The sequence below is a fragment of the Mesocricetus auratus genome, unplaced genomic scaffold (assembly GCF_017639785.1).
Source record: "Mesocricetus auratus isolate SY011 unplaced genomic scaffold, BCM_Maur_2.0 Super-Scaffold_100004, whole genome shotgun sequence".
In the NCBI taxonomy this organism is placed as follows: Eukaryota; Metazoa; Chordata; class Mammalia; order Rodentia; family Cricetidae; genus Mesocricetus; species Mesocricetus auratus.
This window is the reverse complement of record NW_024429189.1, coordinates 70368389-70385565: the sequence shown is the minus strand read 5'-3', so window position 1 is coordinate 70385565 and position 17177 is coordinate 70368389. Positions and strand designations below refer to the sequence as shown.

The 17177-nt window shown below is 40.9% G+C and overlaps 2 long non-coding RNA genes across 2 annotated transcripts in view; both read right to left on the bottom strand.

The window, feature by feature from the left end:
• Positions 1 to 3961: 3961 nt before the first annotated feature.
• Positions 3962 to 4691, bottom strand: LOC121140215. The gene is made up of 2 exons (XR_005877014.1): positions 4656 to 4691; positions 3962 to 4526 (listed from the first exon to the last, which is right to left on the bottom strand). It is a non-coding gene; the product is annotated as an uncharacterized LOC121140215 (long non-coding RNA).
• Positions 4692 to 5351: 660 nt separating this feature from the next.
• Positions 5352 to 17177, bottom strand: part of LOC121140455 — a 39595-nt gene continuing 27769 nt past the window's right edge. Inside the window, exons 2-3 of the long non-coding RNA XR_005877296.1 lie at positions 6354 to 6631; positions 5352 to 6097 (exon numbers count right to left, since the gene is read on the bottom strand). This is a non-coding gene — a long non-coding RNA (uncharacterized LOC121140455). The remainder of the gene's footprint in view (positions 6098 to 6353; positions 6632 to 17177) is intronic.

The window sequence follows — 17177 nt, the reverse complement described above, 5'->3', positions numbered from 1 at the left end:
GCTACTGAAGTGGAGAAGATGGATCCATGAGACTTGAGGAAGGAGCTTGAGTGGACTTGACAAATGCTGGGTATAGTCATGCACATCTATAATCTCAGCACTCAAGAGGCTAAGACAAGAATACTTCCATAAGTTTGAGGCCAGCCTGGGTACCTAGACTACATAGTAAGAACTTGGTTCAAAAAGGAAGAGCAAGAGGAGGAGGAGGAGGGGAAGAAAGACAGGAGGGGGAGTGGGAGGAAGAGGACAACGGGGACAGGAAGAGGGGGTAGAGAAAAGCCTTAGAAAAGAGCAGCCCAGGCTAAAGCACTAGAAGTAAAGTCCTGAGTGGTTTCCAGGCTCCTAGCATGGGGAATGAATGGGACCCTCAAGTGCACATAGGACATCTGGTCACTTCACTCCTTACCGTTTTTATACACAAGCAAAGACTGAATAGGAGTGTCTAGATCAGTTCTACTGGACAGAAAATAGAATTCTCAGGGTCATTACAGGACAGGAAGAGTATCCTGTGATCTATCTAGGGATGAAGGGTCTAGACAAGATCCTTCTCAAAGCTGACAACATAAACACTCCTCTCTGAGGAACACCCCCCACTTCCTCAGCAGGAAGAATAAACTACTCTAACACCCACCACTGAGAATGCCAGCGACTATGGGTTGACTTCATGCCTGGCTTGCTTAGAGCTGGCCCTGGCTCAATCATCCTTCAAAGCTAGTGGTTAGAGCATTGACTCAAGGCTCAGTATTAAAGCTAACAGAAGCATTAGCTGGGTTTGGTCTTTCTCTTTTGCAAACTTTGGTAGGGAAGTGCCCACTGAATGCCTGACTGAAGGTTGCAACACCTTTCCAGGTCCCACACGTCTGCCCATATGCCTTGCTTTATTTGTCTCAGCTGTATTGACTCTGCCTTCTAACATTTGATCTAATATTCTTGTGTGTCTGTTAACTGGCAAACATAAAGGAGCATAAATCCACAAAGGGTCTCGGAAGACTCTGCTCTTTGCTATATTCATGGGATTTAGAACAATGTCCGGTTTCAGTGAGCACTGTCAGAGTTAAAATGGAGTCACATAAGCAGCACATGTTAAGGCCAGCAGTTTATGAAGGAAGGTATCATGTCCACCTGTGTTTGACAGCAAGAACTATCCCTTTATACTCTACTGAGGTACTCCACTGTACAAAACCAATTGTAACCTGATGTAGATGATACTTCTGTAGGCACCCATTCAATAAGTCTGCCTAACCTCAGACTGGTGCCTCCATTTTTACTGATCTTAAATACCATTGCTTGTTGATGCAAATTAATGCTTATGTCCCCCTCTCTGTACCTACCAAAGGTTCTCTTTGCCTAGTCTTTTTTGAAGTCAACTCCAGTTTCCATGACAGGCATGTCCTGCATGGCAGCTTTGCTTGCTCATCCCAAATATTTACCGTTTTTTCTTTATAGAGACTTTCTTTGTTATTTAATCCACAGTGAAGAAATAGTTCTGAAATAATGAATGAAATTAATTTATACATGTAGAAAGTTTAGGAAAGTGTTGAACACATATTTCATACTCAAACATTTTAGTTATTGAACTTCAACAAAGTAGAAAGATATATTCTGGGGTTTTAAAGTTAAAATTCAGAAAATAGCACTCTTTTATGATAAGGCAGAGACAGGCTTGATCCCTAGCAGTTTCTGCTGCTCACACCTATGTTTCCTCTCCGTCCAGATTACTTTGGTCTCCCTTGGCCTTGAACTCCACTGCATGTTGTCACTAGAGAGCTTCTAAGTAAGCACATGGAGAACTTCCAGATAGACAATGATGATGTATTCTGCTTATGAAGACTGAAGATGTAAATCAGTGGCCTATAAAGACATTTTGATAAGGAGGAAGGCTCCAGATCTTGTTTGTGCCTTCAGAAGTTCGCAGACCTCAGGGTACAGTAGAAAACCGTAAAATGAAGTTCTGTTCTCTGTGTTAAACAGGCTTTACCATCTTGCAACCCATGTCTTACCGGTTGGTTTGTGGTTCCTTGGCACTCTGTGAATTCTGCTATATATACCAGGATGCTTCAAGACTCCTGTCTTTCACTAAGCACCCCACTTCCCAAAGCAGACATAGATACCAGGCTGGAAGGAAGTTTTGCTCTTACCCATTACTTTAAACATGAGTAAATTGCATGTTAAATAAACATCCACATTCAGGTTGATTTCAGACATTGCTTTTATAGTCCTGAGATGTCTGGGAAGTGCTTGGGAACACATGGAAGGTACATATGTTTGTTTTGTGTTTTAGCTTTTGGGATATCTCAGTATAGAAAGGCACTTCAGAAGCATGAGAGAGAGAGAGAGAGAGAGAGAGAGAGAGAGAGAGAGAGAGAGAGAGAGAGAGTGTGTGTGTATATGTGAGTGTGTTGTGTGTGTTGGGTGTTGGAGTGGCAGGGATGAGCAGTACCATTTACCCTATAATGAATCAGGCCATCTCAGACATTAAATTGAGGCAAACAAAGCAGGATGGCGGGGTATTGGAGCCTGGAGTCTTGTTGCTGTTCTTCCCAAGTGTCTGCTGTAGACCTCCACCATATCCAACTCTCCGTCATGCCCAACCCAAGGCTTGGCAGTCAGGGCCCAACAATTGCCCACATGTCTTCCACATCATCACAACTGATCTACTTGAAAGGGTCAAATAGGCCAATTTCCCACATCCTGTGCTTTTCTTTACTTAAAAGCACCAAATGACTAGCCCAGTGACAACCCTGTGAAAAATTTTCCATGAACTTAGGGGCTAAAAACCTTCCTTTATTTAATTTCAACTTAATTGCATCAATTAGGTTCCTTTCATGTTTGCTCAACAAACTCTTTTGTTTCTTTCACTCAGCTCTGAGCAACAGCTGCCAAATGGAGTCTTTGTTCTGGGAGCCTTTTCGAATGGTCTTCACACCAATCCTGTTTGTTTTCCTCAGGGGTTCTTCTAACAAACCTGAAGAAGTATGGCTATTAAGCCACAGAGGGCAAACTTAGTTGCCAGCTGCCATTTACCCCACCCCCATAAAGTGCCCAGAAAAGAAATAAGGCCTTTCTTCTCCACTCTGAAGGGAAAATGATTGAGTTGGAAGAGGCTTCTGAAACCTTCAGATATCTTGAATTTCCGTTATCATCTCTCCTTGAGATATCTCCTTCCATTATCCAATCTTAAGCATCTTCTGGAATGTTCATTCTCTCAGGCCATAGGAACATCCCCATTGCTTGCTTCCTTTGTGTCCCCCCCCCCCGCGTCTTTCTATCTTCTCACACTCCCCACAGCTATCAGATGGATATAAGTAATTCTAAAGTGAAGCCAAGAGAATAACCCCATTGCTGTCACCCCTAGGATTGAACCTTCCCCCACCTTCTCTCAGAATCTAGGGTATTGTGCTTACCCCTAAGCTGCTACTCCAAATTCTTCAGTCTTGATTCTACTTTCTCAACCCCTGGAACTGACTTGACCAAGGCAGTTGCCATTTAGTCCCTTCACTCCTTCTGTTTAGAAACCATTCTTCTAATAATGGAAGAGATTATTTCTCCTGTCTCCCCAGATCTGGGCTAGCTGTGGTTTCCTGCTTCATTATTAAGATCCAGAATATGTTCAAAGCCTTCCAGCTCTAAAATGTAAGAAGCTTGCTAACATCTACCTGGGCCTTTTGGAATATCCTCTTTGAAATATTTGCTCTGGGGATATTAGATACCATATAAGAAGTCCAATTATCCAGAGATTGACAAATTATAGAAAATTTAAGTCATGTGGAGAAGCCCTAGGGAGCAAATTCTGGTGAGAGAGAGAAGCCAGGCATTAGAGTTATCCATGAAGAAGCCATCTTGGAAATAGACGTTCAGCCCCAGCCACACCAGTGGACACAAAATGAATGACAGATGAACCAATCCAGCCAAGCCCCTCCACATTCCTTAAGCACAAAATTGTAATAAAAAATAAACACAGTTTTGGAGGTCTTTTTTTTAATACAGCAATAGTCAAGCAGGCAAACATTTCTTCTAACAAGTCTTTCCGATCTTCCTAAAGCCCATGTGGGGCTATTGCTCATAGCCCCATCTCATGGTCCTTACAGCTACTTTTCCACTCTTCCCTCTTGCTTTTTCCTTAAAAAAGTAAAACATCCCTTACATTGGCTGGAATTTTTTTTATCTCACTGCACGATTTTCTTGTAAGAGTCACTCAACAAATGCAAGTCCTTAGGATGTGCCAAACACAGAGATTTCAATGGTTAAGTATAGTCCCACAGTGCTGGTATTCTCTCTTCTATCAGGGGTTTTCGTCCCGCTGGAAACGGCTCCTACGTCCGTCTGATGATAAGCTCCCCAGAAGAAAGGCTGCCTGGTTCCTTCATATTCTTTCAATCCAGTATGGTGCTATTACAAAAGCAGGTGCACAATAAATTCCAACCCAATAATTAAATGAATTGTGTCTTTGCATTGGTATTGATATGGCCAGTTACCTTTAGATTTGGTTGAGTTCATCCAAGTTGATCTTTGCATAGTTCAACTTCCTGAAGAGGGTGCAATGGTCAAAATACAGCAAGAGTAATTGTAGCAAAAAAAAAAAAAACCCAGAGACATACTAGGGTTAGAGCTGAAGATCAGAGCAGCAAAGTAGCCAGCCACTAGAGCATTCTTACCTCTACTAATGCTCAGACCGAAGGGGCGATCCTGTTCTCAGACTGTATCCTCAGACTGCACTGAGCTCCTGTCTCCTCCTGCCTTATATTCCTCTCTAGTTCTGGGATTAAAGGCATGTGATCCCAAGTGCTGAGATCATCTTTGTGTGAGTTCTGTTTCTTTTTTAGACTGGATCAATTTCGTGTAGCTCAGGGTAGCCTTGAACTAACAGAAATCTGTCTTCCTCTGTCTCCCAAGTGCTGGGATAAAAGGTGTCTACCACCACTGCCTGGCTTCTATGGCTAGCTAGAGTGCCTAGCTTTGCACTCTGATCTTCAGGCAAGCTTTATTTGTTAGATCATAAACAAAATATCACCACAGGTAATGATTTCTGGTATCTGATGGCCTGGCTTGGGTACCCTACAAATTCAAATGTAACAAGAATGAGTAGTAGGAACATTCCACAGAAGGAAATGCTCAGAGAAACCTTCCATGCTGGTGAGAGGTCGAGCTTACAGGGACAGCTTTCATATCTCAGCATGTTACAAGCACCCACCATGAACCCAGTGCCCCTGTCTCTTCCCTGCAGATAGCAAACAAATAAAATAATGGGAGGAGGCCACAATTCTGTGGTTTTTGTTTTGATTTGAATATATCAAGTAATCTAGCAAATGAACTAGCTCTTAAAACCAAAGCAATGTGCACTTGCCTGAGGCTAGGTTCAAAAGAAAGATTTATTGAGATCAGAAGCTCCATGTATTTGTAGGAAGCTGCCTCACTGGTCCATTTTCCTGGGCTCTATTATCACTGGCTATGGAGTCACTTGGAGGGTCTGGCAGTTGTTTGTCAATATGGCTCAGAAAAAAACCCAGGGCATGGAGGAATAGCGTGTACTTGGCTCATTAATTCACCAAGGAGTGACTTCTCCTTTAATCTGAGACATTTGGTGATGACTGGAGACATTTTTGGTTATCACATTGGGGTATGGAAGGAAAGCTACTGGCATCTAGGGATGCAAGTCAAAGATGCTGTTGGACATCACACAGTTTGCAGAGCCACCCCACTACAAAGACTCATCCATTCCAACGTCCAGGCTGAGCTAAGATCGAGACACAGCGACAGAGAACTTCAGTGCTCATTAGAACCACCCAGAAGCCTTGTTGAAACACATCACTGCTTTGGCAGCTCTGGAGCAAGGCCCAAGAAGGTGAATTTTAACAAATTCTGACGCTGGTCTTCTTTGATTCCAGTCTGAACTGCTGCTCTGGCACTTCCTTTCTCGACACAGCAGAAGCTGAAGGTGGTCATCTGCTGCTGAAGATGGTGGGAAGGTCGAGGTAATGAGCCGCCCTGTGATTCTGTGATTCTGTGATTCTGGAAGACTTTTCTGCCATTCAACAAGAATCTTGCTTGGGTCAATGAACTTCATTCTGACTCCGTCTAACTGCTTACTGGGGAGGAACTGAGGAAAAAAATAAAATATAAGAACAATAACACACTTGGGGGGAATAAAAAGGAGAACCTGAACCAGGAAGGGAAATTAGCTACTCCTAGGGTCACTTTTTGGCACATCTTACAGAAAGACTTGGAGAGCAGGTGACAAAGGCTGATTCTCCGGAGGGGCAGCCAGACCAACAAAAGTTCAATTAGTAAGTCTTGGCAAATAAAGACAACAAACAATTTGGCAATAATAAATTAAAGCCATGCTTGGCTCCTACCCAGGCTCGATACTGTATCCCTGCCAGACTTTGTGAAAGGATGGCTTTGAAGACTTCTGAAAAGGGTCCATTTCTTGAACAATCCCTGCTTTTGTTTGTAGCCTTTCTTGGCTTCTCAGTGCTCTTCTTCACTTGTCATGAAGGGCATTCACAGCAGTGTCATGCACCAGTGTCCCAAGATGTTGCTGGTTCAATCCCTTCTTCCCAACATGGTAAGAGATGCCCACTGCCCATTTCTGCTGTCACCTGTAGAGAACTTCATAGGTGGAACCTACAGGCTGGGAGAATGAAAGAGATGAGATTTTTTTACCTTAAAATTCCCATTTCTAGGAAAGCAGAACAAATGCTGCACATTCGTAGACACACAGTTTCATTTTGATCATGTTTTTTCAGTATGAGGAAGCTAAAACATTTTACACAGCCCTGTATGGGACTCACATGTCTCTATATTCTTTGAGTCCCCCAGAATGCAGACAATAACATTCATGGGAATGACATGCTAATATTCACTGAGTTCTTCTAGCACATCAGATATTAGTCTGAATGTTTTGAATTTATTGTTTTCTTAAAGCCTATGAGATAACATTTTATCACTCATATTTTACAGGTAAGCCAAAGAATTATTGAAGTCCCTTCAAGTTAGGGCCAGAAATCATAATTCCTCTGTAGAAAAATGAATCTACCACATTACTGTGTGCTAGATGGATATTCTAGAAACCACGGAGAATCCAACTTTAGACAAATGTGTATATTTAGGCAAATACATTGCTATAGATCAACTCTTTCTAACACTGGGTGTGGGCTGCCTGGCAGCTTCTAACCCTGCTTTGGCTGCTGGCTCTGATGGTTTGGGAGAAAGAAGTGATGTTTGGACCACTCTTAGGAACACTGAGTCCACCTATTCTCAAAAGAAAGGAGAATCCACCCCTCCCCCAAAGAAAGGAAGGAAGGGAGGAAGGAAGGAAGGAAGGAGAAGGAAAGATATTTTTTAATGTTTTGTGAAATTCAAACTCATGGGCAATTTTGGCTTTGATTTCAGTGATCAAGTCACAGCTCATCTGTCTCTCTAGTGTCTAAAAGAGGTAGCAGAGACCCAGGATTGAGTTGCCCCAAGGGTACACACCAAATGATAGAAGGAGACTAGAACTTGGAACAACCCATCTGTATCTGCGCTCTTGCCATTGTCCCATTCATATTCCCTTCACAGGCTGTCCATGGCATAAGCCACATTCATTTCTGAACCCAGTGAATATGGTAAAATTCCCAAAATTGGAAGAAATTCAGCATCCAAAGAAAGGGTTTAATCTTCTTTCTGGAGGGCTGGAGTGAGGGCAAGAGACCTCACAGGTGTTCCCTTGTATCCTTATTTAGAGATGTGAGATGTGTATCATCACAGCTGCCTAACCTTTGAGATGACAATGATGCCACAGGGACCCATGTACTGCCACAGTTATAGAGTCTAGTAAGATGGTGCTCTATAGGCAGAGGTCTTAAGGTCAAAGAGGCTGAATGACCAGAACATACAGAAAGAGTGAGGGTATTAACATAGGCAATTAACATTGATGTTAAATGGTAGGTGATTGTGAATGGCAAATCAGACAGGCGTGGCTTATTTCACAGACAACAGGAGAGCACTGGAGCTTCCAAGATAGATTTTTGATATGACCAGTATTTTTCTTTTATGCAAACAACATGGTAGGTGCTTAGATTTTGGAAACTGATATCAGATGGAAGAAAAAGAAGACTAGAAAATTATGTATCAACCTAGACACAGGTGCTTAGATTTTGGAAACTGATATCAGATGGAAGAAAAAGAAGACTAGAAAATTATGTATCAACCTAGACACAAACGCATTCCGTGGTACATCAATTGTGCTTCTGGGTTTAGCAATAGAAATCAGAACATGCCTTTAATCCCAGCACTCGGGAGGCAGAGGCAGGCGGATCTCTGTGAGTTCGAGACCAGCCTGGACTACCAAGGGAGTTCCAGGACAGCCTCCAAAGCCACAGAGAAACCCTGTCTCGAAAAAACCAAAAAAAAAAATCAGAACATAATAAAGTACTAAAAGGGGGGCTGCGTATACAATCAAGCCCAAATAAATTTCCATCAGTAGGAAAATGGAAAAGCAGATGATGGGTTGTTAATGTAGAATATTATTCAATAGTATTAAAAGGTGTATGAAAAAAACTTGCTGAAGTTGCACAAGGAATGAAGCACGTTATGATACTGGTAATTCTAGAAGCTGAGTGAGAGTTGCATGGGGGTTCATTTTATTATTCTGTTTGTTTTATGTACATTTGAAGTCTTCCATAGTATAAAGTATTAATCATAGGCAAAAGGTCTGGGCCAGGACAGTGAGAAGAGAAAAACCACAACAAATGAAAGACGTTACAGGGATGGACTTCAGGTATCTTGGTGACTACTGGGGCACAGGGTGCTGTTTTTAAATTAGACAGATTTTTGAAAATAATTTACTTCAGTAGCAATGCCTTTAGGAAAGTGAAGATCAAGTTTCAAAAGGAAAAGAGATGGATTCTGTATATGGATACCATATGGGTTTTGACATTGGACTGGGACAAAGAAAGTATGACACTCAGCAAAGAAACAGGAAAGAAGGATGAAGTCCCTCCTTGAGTGTTCTCTTGAGTAAGGCATAAATTTCAGTCTCTGAAATCAATTATCCTATAGGCTAATTCAAGCATCAGGTCAGGTAGGAGTCATCCAAACTATGTGCGTTGGATGCTTGTAACATACCAAGCCAAGCAATGTATGTCCAATATAATGTGACTTGAGTGACAACAAAGACAACAGATCATCATGTAGAGTCCCAGAAGGGAGCTCTAAGCTCAGCATAGTTGAAAAAAGAGCTCCACACTTCAGGAGTTCTCAAAGAAGAACCCATAGTTCAGATGGAAACCATGCCAGCAGGTGCATTGGAGTTTATAAATTTCTGAAACCCTATAGGATTTCTACTTCTCAATTGGGGCAGAATTCATATAATTATAAACTTTTATAACCCCGAATTAGACTCTAGGAGATAATTGTTAGTCACATAGTATGTTAAAGACATTATGTTAGGCAGCATGGAGGAATTTAGGCTTGAAAACTGAAAAGACTGGTAACTTACTCTACGAATTAAATTTTAAAAAGCACGAAGAAAGATATAGCATGCAACCAGATCACAGAACAACCTGTTCATTTTAGAGGTAAGGACATTAAGTATCAGAGAATTTGTGCCACCCTCTCAAGATTGCATACCTATTTTTCCTGAGAACCTGGAGCTATTTTGATCCTTACTCTGGTGCCCTAACCAGATAGGTTTTATCTCTATCCCAGTGTTATTTCTATGGTGGTATTCCAACTCTTCCATATCTACTGTAGTTAACACTTGCTCGCTCCTTGCAGCAACCTTTTCAGGCTCCTTTGATGTCATGAACTCTGGTTGCAAGTGCTCAGAGTGGGTAGACGTGTGCTTCTCCCAGTGTGAGTCTAGTGATATATGCCATAAAACTCCACTCTGGACAAATGGCACTGCTGACTTACTCCCATTTGAAGCCAGACCTGACATCAATTAAAGCCTTCATATAATCTCTAGCTTGTGATTAAACACATTTTTAAAATACAATTAGTTATGAGCAGCTATGCAAGCCTTTGATTCATAATTGACTGATTGTTTCCAAAAAGTTGACCAAGGGAGCAATAATACCCAGTTGGCTCTACAAGACACATTGCAAACACACACCCTAATTCCTGCCTTTGCTCAGGGCTGAAGGTACCATTTGCCAAGTGGGACCCTATTTATCTTTCCAACCTCACTTTTCCAGACTGTAAATAGACATATGTCACCCACTAAGTCAAAATCTCTCTCATAGATTCCTATTGTCCTCTGGAAAAAGTCACAACTCATTGTCACGACCTATGAAGTGTTTTGTACTTTGACCTCTGTTGCTCATCTAACCCTGTGGGCCTTGCTTCTTGAATCCTGGTAACCCACCTTTTCAGATCATGGAACTAGAATAGTGATTTCATGAGCAAGTTTATATCTCTTCATCTGCACTTCTTTCATACAGTCACTGATTCATTCAGTAAATATTTCATGGGGCTTTATTGAGTGTCAGTTCCTATGTTGGACACTAGTGATTAAACGATAACTAAGAAGTCAATGAGCTTCAGTTCTTAGAGGTGGACATTAAAAAATCATACATGTACATGGTCACTAGTGTCTACATGTGAAGGGGTGGAGGAAGGTCATTCCAGGCAAAGTGGAGAGTCAGGGGAGAGTCCCCTATGGAAAGAAGAGGAAGAGAAAGTGAGTGGAGTGATTAGAGACACATGCTGGTTCTGGAAGCCATTCAGTTTTAATTTCCATCCTGGGGCAGGATTTTAAAGACATGTAATAACACAAAAATCTATTATTATTTTAAAAAACAACTTCTGTAGACTGCTAGGTTAAAAAAAAAGCAAAAATGAGAGCTTGGAGAAGTGTTAGGGTGCTGCTAAGGAAACACTGGGCCTTGGGATGGCCAGCTATCCTAGCTTGCCTACAACTGAGGGCTTCTAAAACTTCTAAAAGCAAAACTAAAGCATGCAACTTAAGTCAACCTGCAGGCAAGACACAATGGGGCCTTTTGGGATAAGATAGTACTCAATGGAGCCGAGCGGTGGTGGCGCACACCTGTAATCCCAGCACTCAGGAGGCAGAGGCAGGCAGATCTCTGAGTTTGAGGCCAGGCTGGACCAACAGCCTCCAAAACAATACAGAGAAACCCTGTCTCATAAAACCAAAAAAAAAGAAAAAAAAAGATAGCACTCAATGGAAAGATACAGGTGATCTATAGGTAGAATACTTATTGATGGACAGAAGAAGTAGGTAATGAAAAACGAGGTGCTTTGTGTTCTGGCTTTTGTAACCAGTCAGAACCTTCCGTTGATAATGCAAGAACAATTTCCCAATTTCCCATTTCTCTGTCTGCTCATGGTGGTTTTGTTTTGCTTTTTGTAGTGTTGGTGATCAAGTCCAGGACTTTGAACATAGTAGATAGCATTTTACAACGGAACTGCATTCCCAGCCCTGATTCATGGCTCTTTTGAGAAGAAAGCAAGCCAGCCTGGTAGAACAGCATAAAAGAAGCCAGCTAATCACTGCGTGGCAACTTCTAGGGTTTTAAGCAAATTGATGGCTTGAACTAGGGCCAAGGCTATAATTGGTCAGTTTATCTTGTGCCTTTTATTTTAGGAAGACAAAAGCAATTTATAATTTTTATGATGATCTTCTTAAGACCCTCCATGCCAACCCCCACCACCTATGGCTCCAGCTAACAGACAGACCAGGAGACAGACAGATGTGATCAAGTTAACATTGATCTGTTAACTTGATAAAGTGAAAGACTCTTATGTTCCCTGGATTACTAATGCTGCTGGGAGTACATATTTTTGCAGAGAGCTGGTTCCCCCCACAGTCAGAGGGTTGTGTTGCACAATGAGCATTCCCTATATGCTCTGGTTTTGCCTTCCACCCGTATAAGCATCTCTGTGACCCTGGACAAGTTACCTAGCCCTATAAGTTTCCATTTTATTCCCTGTAAAACAATGCTAGCAATTATCCACCTTAGAGCAACCAGACAAAAAATAAAGATAAAGTGTGTGCCTGCAGAATAAGAGGCTTTCAGGGATGGTTCCTTTCATTATCTTGACGCACATTCTTCTTATAGAGTATTGTAGCTTTTACTAATACAGTGAAGGGTGTTGAGACCTGGAGAGTCAACACATGTGTCTCCTTAACTAAATTTTAGAGAAACTACCCTTTGTTGTTTAAAAAGTAGAGAAGGGAGCTGGTAGAGTGGGTGGAGGCTCATTTCCTAGGACTCTGTTTCATCTGCCCTTGAATCTCAGCTATGCCACTTCAATAATCTCTGCAGCCACTTCATGCTTCCCTCTGCTAATCTGTAAAAAAAAAAAAAAAGAGGATGGTTTTTCAATGTAGCTATATGGCAGGCCTTTTGTAAATACTAAATGAGATTAACCATGCTCAGTGCTTAACATGGTTCCTGGTACACAGTGAGAATTGAGTAAATACTCTCTACAAACATGGGAAGAGGTTACCATTGGCTCTTGCCACTCTCCTGTTCATGACTGACATTCATGTTATACATCAAGGAGATTCTCGCCTTCTACAGAAGTTGGGTCATGAATAATTCAAAGGCTAAAATTAATTTCCTTTGAAAATACCCACCAACAGCCCCCAAAGTCCCATGCACTTGGTTTCATGTTTATAACTCTGTAAGCCAATATATATTTATGAATTTATAATGTATACATAGTATATAATAAAATAGATACAAGCAAAATTTGTATGTGAAATACTCTCATGGTATTTTCATGTCTTTACGAAGACAAAGTACTTGAATTTCCATGGCTAGCATATATGCATTATATTATCTAATTATGAAAGTCATAGTGAACATGTCTTTGCAAAGCTAGTGCTCTTTGTAGTCAAAAGGACTGTAGATAGAGCAATGCTAGTGGATCACTGATGCAGTGGTTCATAGTTACAAAATGTAAATAAATATTCAGCTAATCAAATACTAAGTGGCTGTACCTATCATCATTTGTTGAGTGATATGTATTGATTATTAGAAGTCTGTGAGTAACAACACTATGCTAATGTCTTGTGTGCAACATAGCCCTTGATTAATGATTTGGCAGTCACTGCTTAGGTTCCAGTCCTGGCTCCATTGTCTATCAGACTGGACTTCAGTATTCTCTGTTGCAATATGAAGGTCTTAACAGTGGGTGGTTCAAAAGGATTAGGAATTCATTCAAAGTGGCTAGAATAATGCCTTGCCTCTAGGGAACATGCAGATGGTAGCTTTTGTTATTATTATTTATTTTTCTGTTCAGGAACTATTCTCCATACTATTTCAGGCAAAAGAGTGTTAGGACAGAAAGCCTGTAGGATAATGTTCAGTTTGTATTCATGTGTAGAATCATATTTAGTTTGTATTCATTGCAGACTTGAGACATTCTCTTTCTCCTTACCATGTTCCCATCATAAAGGAACTATATCAATCTCACTTTTGAGATAAAGACACCAAACCCCAGAGCTATCATTGCTGAACAACTAAAATTTTGGAATTGCTTTGAAAAAAAGCCTACTAGAATGACTAAATGAAAATTCTGAACTAATAATTCAATACAGACTCTTCTTTCTAAAAATTTGTTATTTTCTTTTAACATTATTGTTGACTGTTACATGTGTGTGGCATGGTAAAATCTGTGCCTTAGTTTGTCTGTGTTAGTTGCTGAAGCACTGCTCCATGTATGAATTTGTACTCATATACTGAGAGTCTCAAAGAGGACAGCCGTTTCCCAGAGAACCCTGGGTCATGTGCCCATCTTTCCAGCTACCTTCTTGAAGAAGTTCTCCCTGGTATCAGATGATCCTATCATCTGTGCTGTATACCTCTAAGACATTGACCTCATAAACACTTTCCAACAGTTAACCAATTCTACCACTTTAACTAGCTCTCCCACCAAGAAAAGGTGGGAAAAGGCTGTTTTTGGAGATAAGATAACATTTGCCACAAGGAAAAACACAGATAAGCATGGCGTGATGGAACTTGTGGTGGGTGATTGAATAATTTGATTTTACTGTATTTATTCAGAATGATTTTTTTGATGTCTTCATATTTAATTGATCTACTTGAATTGACCTGTTTTGTAGAAGACCTTAATGTCATTGACTAACAAACAAGCCCAGGCAGTAGTACAGGCATCTGGTCAACCTGGAAATATTGAGCAACTATCTGACTCTTTACATTACGTTAATGATGTTGGTATCTTCAGCATATCTCTGTGTTGGGGTCTTTTTTATGCAAAGCAAAGAGTCTTTTATTGAAGTTATTTAATGAGCTAAACCCATTGGGATCTTTAGGTAATCTTGGTTTGCTCTGAAAAATCAGGTGACCACAGCTGTATCATCTATGTGCACTAGCTTTAGCCCAGAATGTTCTCATTAGTCAATCAGTCATCAGTTCCTTTCCAAAGCTAATGTCCTATCACTTTTGGATTTGATTTCTGAGAATGGCTTGCTCATAACTTGATTCTAAATATTACAGAGCTAAATTGTTGTACTCAAGTTAACAGGAAAAAATAGGAAGTACTTCTATGCTAGGAAGGCTACTCTGAACTTTCTGGTAGCAAGGAGATAATTTTTTCTTTTACTGTATTCTAATAATTGCTATTTATTTCCCTTATAATAAGGCATTATAGGATTATCTTTGTGTCCAAACAAGCAGAAAGGTAGATCTAAACAAGAAAACTTTAGGAAATCTAACACACTTCTTGGTATCAAGGAACCACTCAGGCTCATATTACTGAGATGTGTGAAACAAACCACTCTCTTCCTCCTGCCAAATATAATCAGTAGCCACATGGAATGGCAAAAGTGTTCAGTAAGTACCTTAGTGCTCAGGATTCAAAGAACTGCACTAGATTTCTACCAGGACTGTTCACGTTTTCAGAGCCAAACTAACAGGAAATGATTTTTTTTCCTGTTTTCATCGCACCAAAAGAATAAAGGAAAAATTGCCAAAGCTGACTTGGCAATGCACAGTGCTACCCAAGAAAAGAGGCATCATGGAAAAATGGAAAAAAATTCTAAAATCACCATACCCAACTCCTATTACTACTCACACATGCACACACACACACATACACACACACACACACACACACACACACACACACACGCACCACACCACACCACATCACTCCACTCCCTTGCTTCCTACCATTTCTTGCCCTAGTTCGGCCAATATAGAATTGTGTCAGCGTTAATTTCAGCAAAAGTCAAATTAAAAGCACTAGAACCATCAGGTTTTCCTCCGATGAGACAACAATTCACATCCTTACCTTTGGAGTCCAAAGACTGGCATCATTTCTCAATCTCTGCCAAAGAAAACAAAACTATCCCCTCCTCTGCTCTTAATCTCATGCCAAACAAAACACTGACTCTTTTCCCCAAACCCTAAACATCGGGATTAAATCTGCCTGTGGAGATAATAAGTCTGAAATTTGAATTTTAAATGACTTCTTAATCAATAGGCAGAATCAACACTTGATGGCTGGAGTGAACTCATTCTAGATGGCACTGAGTCCCTTCCTTCCCGGTAGCTTGTGATTCACACTCTAGGGCACATCAGTGCCACCAGATGCAGGTTTTCACAATCAGTTTTCCATTGGGATCTTTTTCCCACAGAAATACAGAGGGCTGTTGTTACTAAACCAGTCATTGCGGGATATGAATAAGTGTTAATAGAAAGATGTTTTAAGATTACAGCTGTGATGTCAGAGACAGCAGGTTGGGGATGCTAGGCAGTATTGTGTGGTAAAAAAGTGAATGTTTACAGAAGCATGGTGCCAGGGACAGCTTGAAGAAAATCAGTGTGTGATCCCAAATACAATTTCTTGGGGCTTTCTTTCTCCTTACTCTTTTACAAATAAAATATTTGGAATGGACATTTTCCCATAAGTCTTAAAAAAGTATAATTGATTTTTTAATTGCCTTTTGTTGTTAGTAGCTTTAACTGCAGGGGATGAGCTAAAATTCTCCTTTGCTAACATATCCTTTGGTATCTAACAGCAGCAAGACAAAACTTTTGGACTTTAGGACAGAAAAATACCAGAAGTCCTTCCCAAAGATGTGTCCTCCAGCCCTCGATTTGGCCCTTTCTACACCATATAGGTTAGGTTGCAGCACATTTACCTAGTAAAAGTTCCCCCTTCTTCTCCTTCTTTCCTGTTATCCATCCCCCCTTGGCTTTCTTCTTCTTCTCTTACTTTTGGAAAGTCCTTCCTGGCCCTTCTACCCCACCTCTTCCCAGTAGCAAGAGAAACTTGTAACCACACATAGAAACTGACAGTGAGAAAATGACAGACACATAAAGATATTGATCTGTACTGCCAAACCCAGTGATAACATTTTCCAGACACAAGTGGCAACTTTCCACAGTGTTTTCATAGGAAATACTGTCAAATTTCCAACAGTATCTTCAGCTGGGCACTGCTGGCCAGGTATCGAGGGTAAAAACACACTGGTTCCTGTCTTAAAATGCACTTTAAATCTATAAACTTGAAAATCTTTATGAAAAAAAGAATATTTCTCAGAAGTTACTCTTAGAGGGAATTTGTCCCTTTGTGACAATATATTTTAATATCGTAAGCAAATTTTCCTAATTTTTTTGTAGGATACCATTGTGGTTATTTATTTTTAACTTTTTAATTGATTCTTGGAGGAAATTTCATATCGCACACCCCAATTCTGCCCACCTCCCAGTGCCCCTACATCCTCCCCTCACCCCTGCAGCAACCCTCCACAAAAGAAAATCAAACAAAACAGAGCCAAACAAGCAAACAAACAAAACAAAAACTTATTTGCTTCTTCTTTCCTGTCTTTTCAACATCCCTTCATTCGTCCTGGTGGCATTGGGAGCCTCGGTGTGTCACACAATACACCCCATTGTCCAATCAGCTTTACCAGCAAATGTCCACGGCTACTAGGCTCTGGTCTAGTTCAAGGCCTCTAGCTTCTGGCACACCATCATTACTGGATCCTCACCAGAACTCCTCTGGGATATCCCGTGTTTGCCCCAAGTCATGGGTATTCTTGGGGTATTGTTCCACAGGAGCAGTCCCTTCACGAGCTCCAACAGGTCGTATGTTGTAGATTTTAGTGTGGGCCAGCCTAAGTCCGAGTGTGGAGCTCAGTGTTAGCTGAGTTGGTTAGTCCTGGCCACTGGGGCCACCTGCCTCAGGTGAGGGGG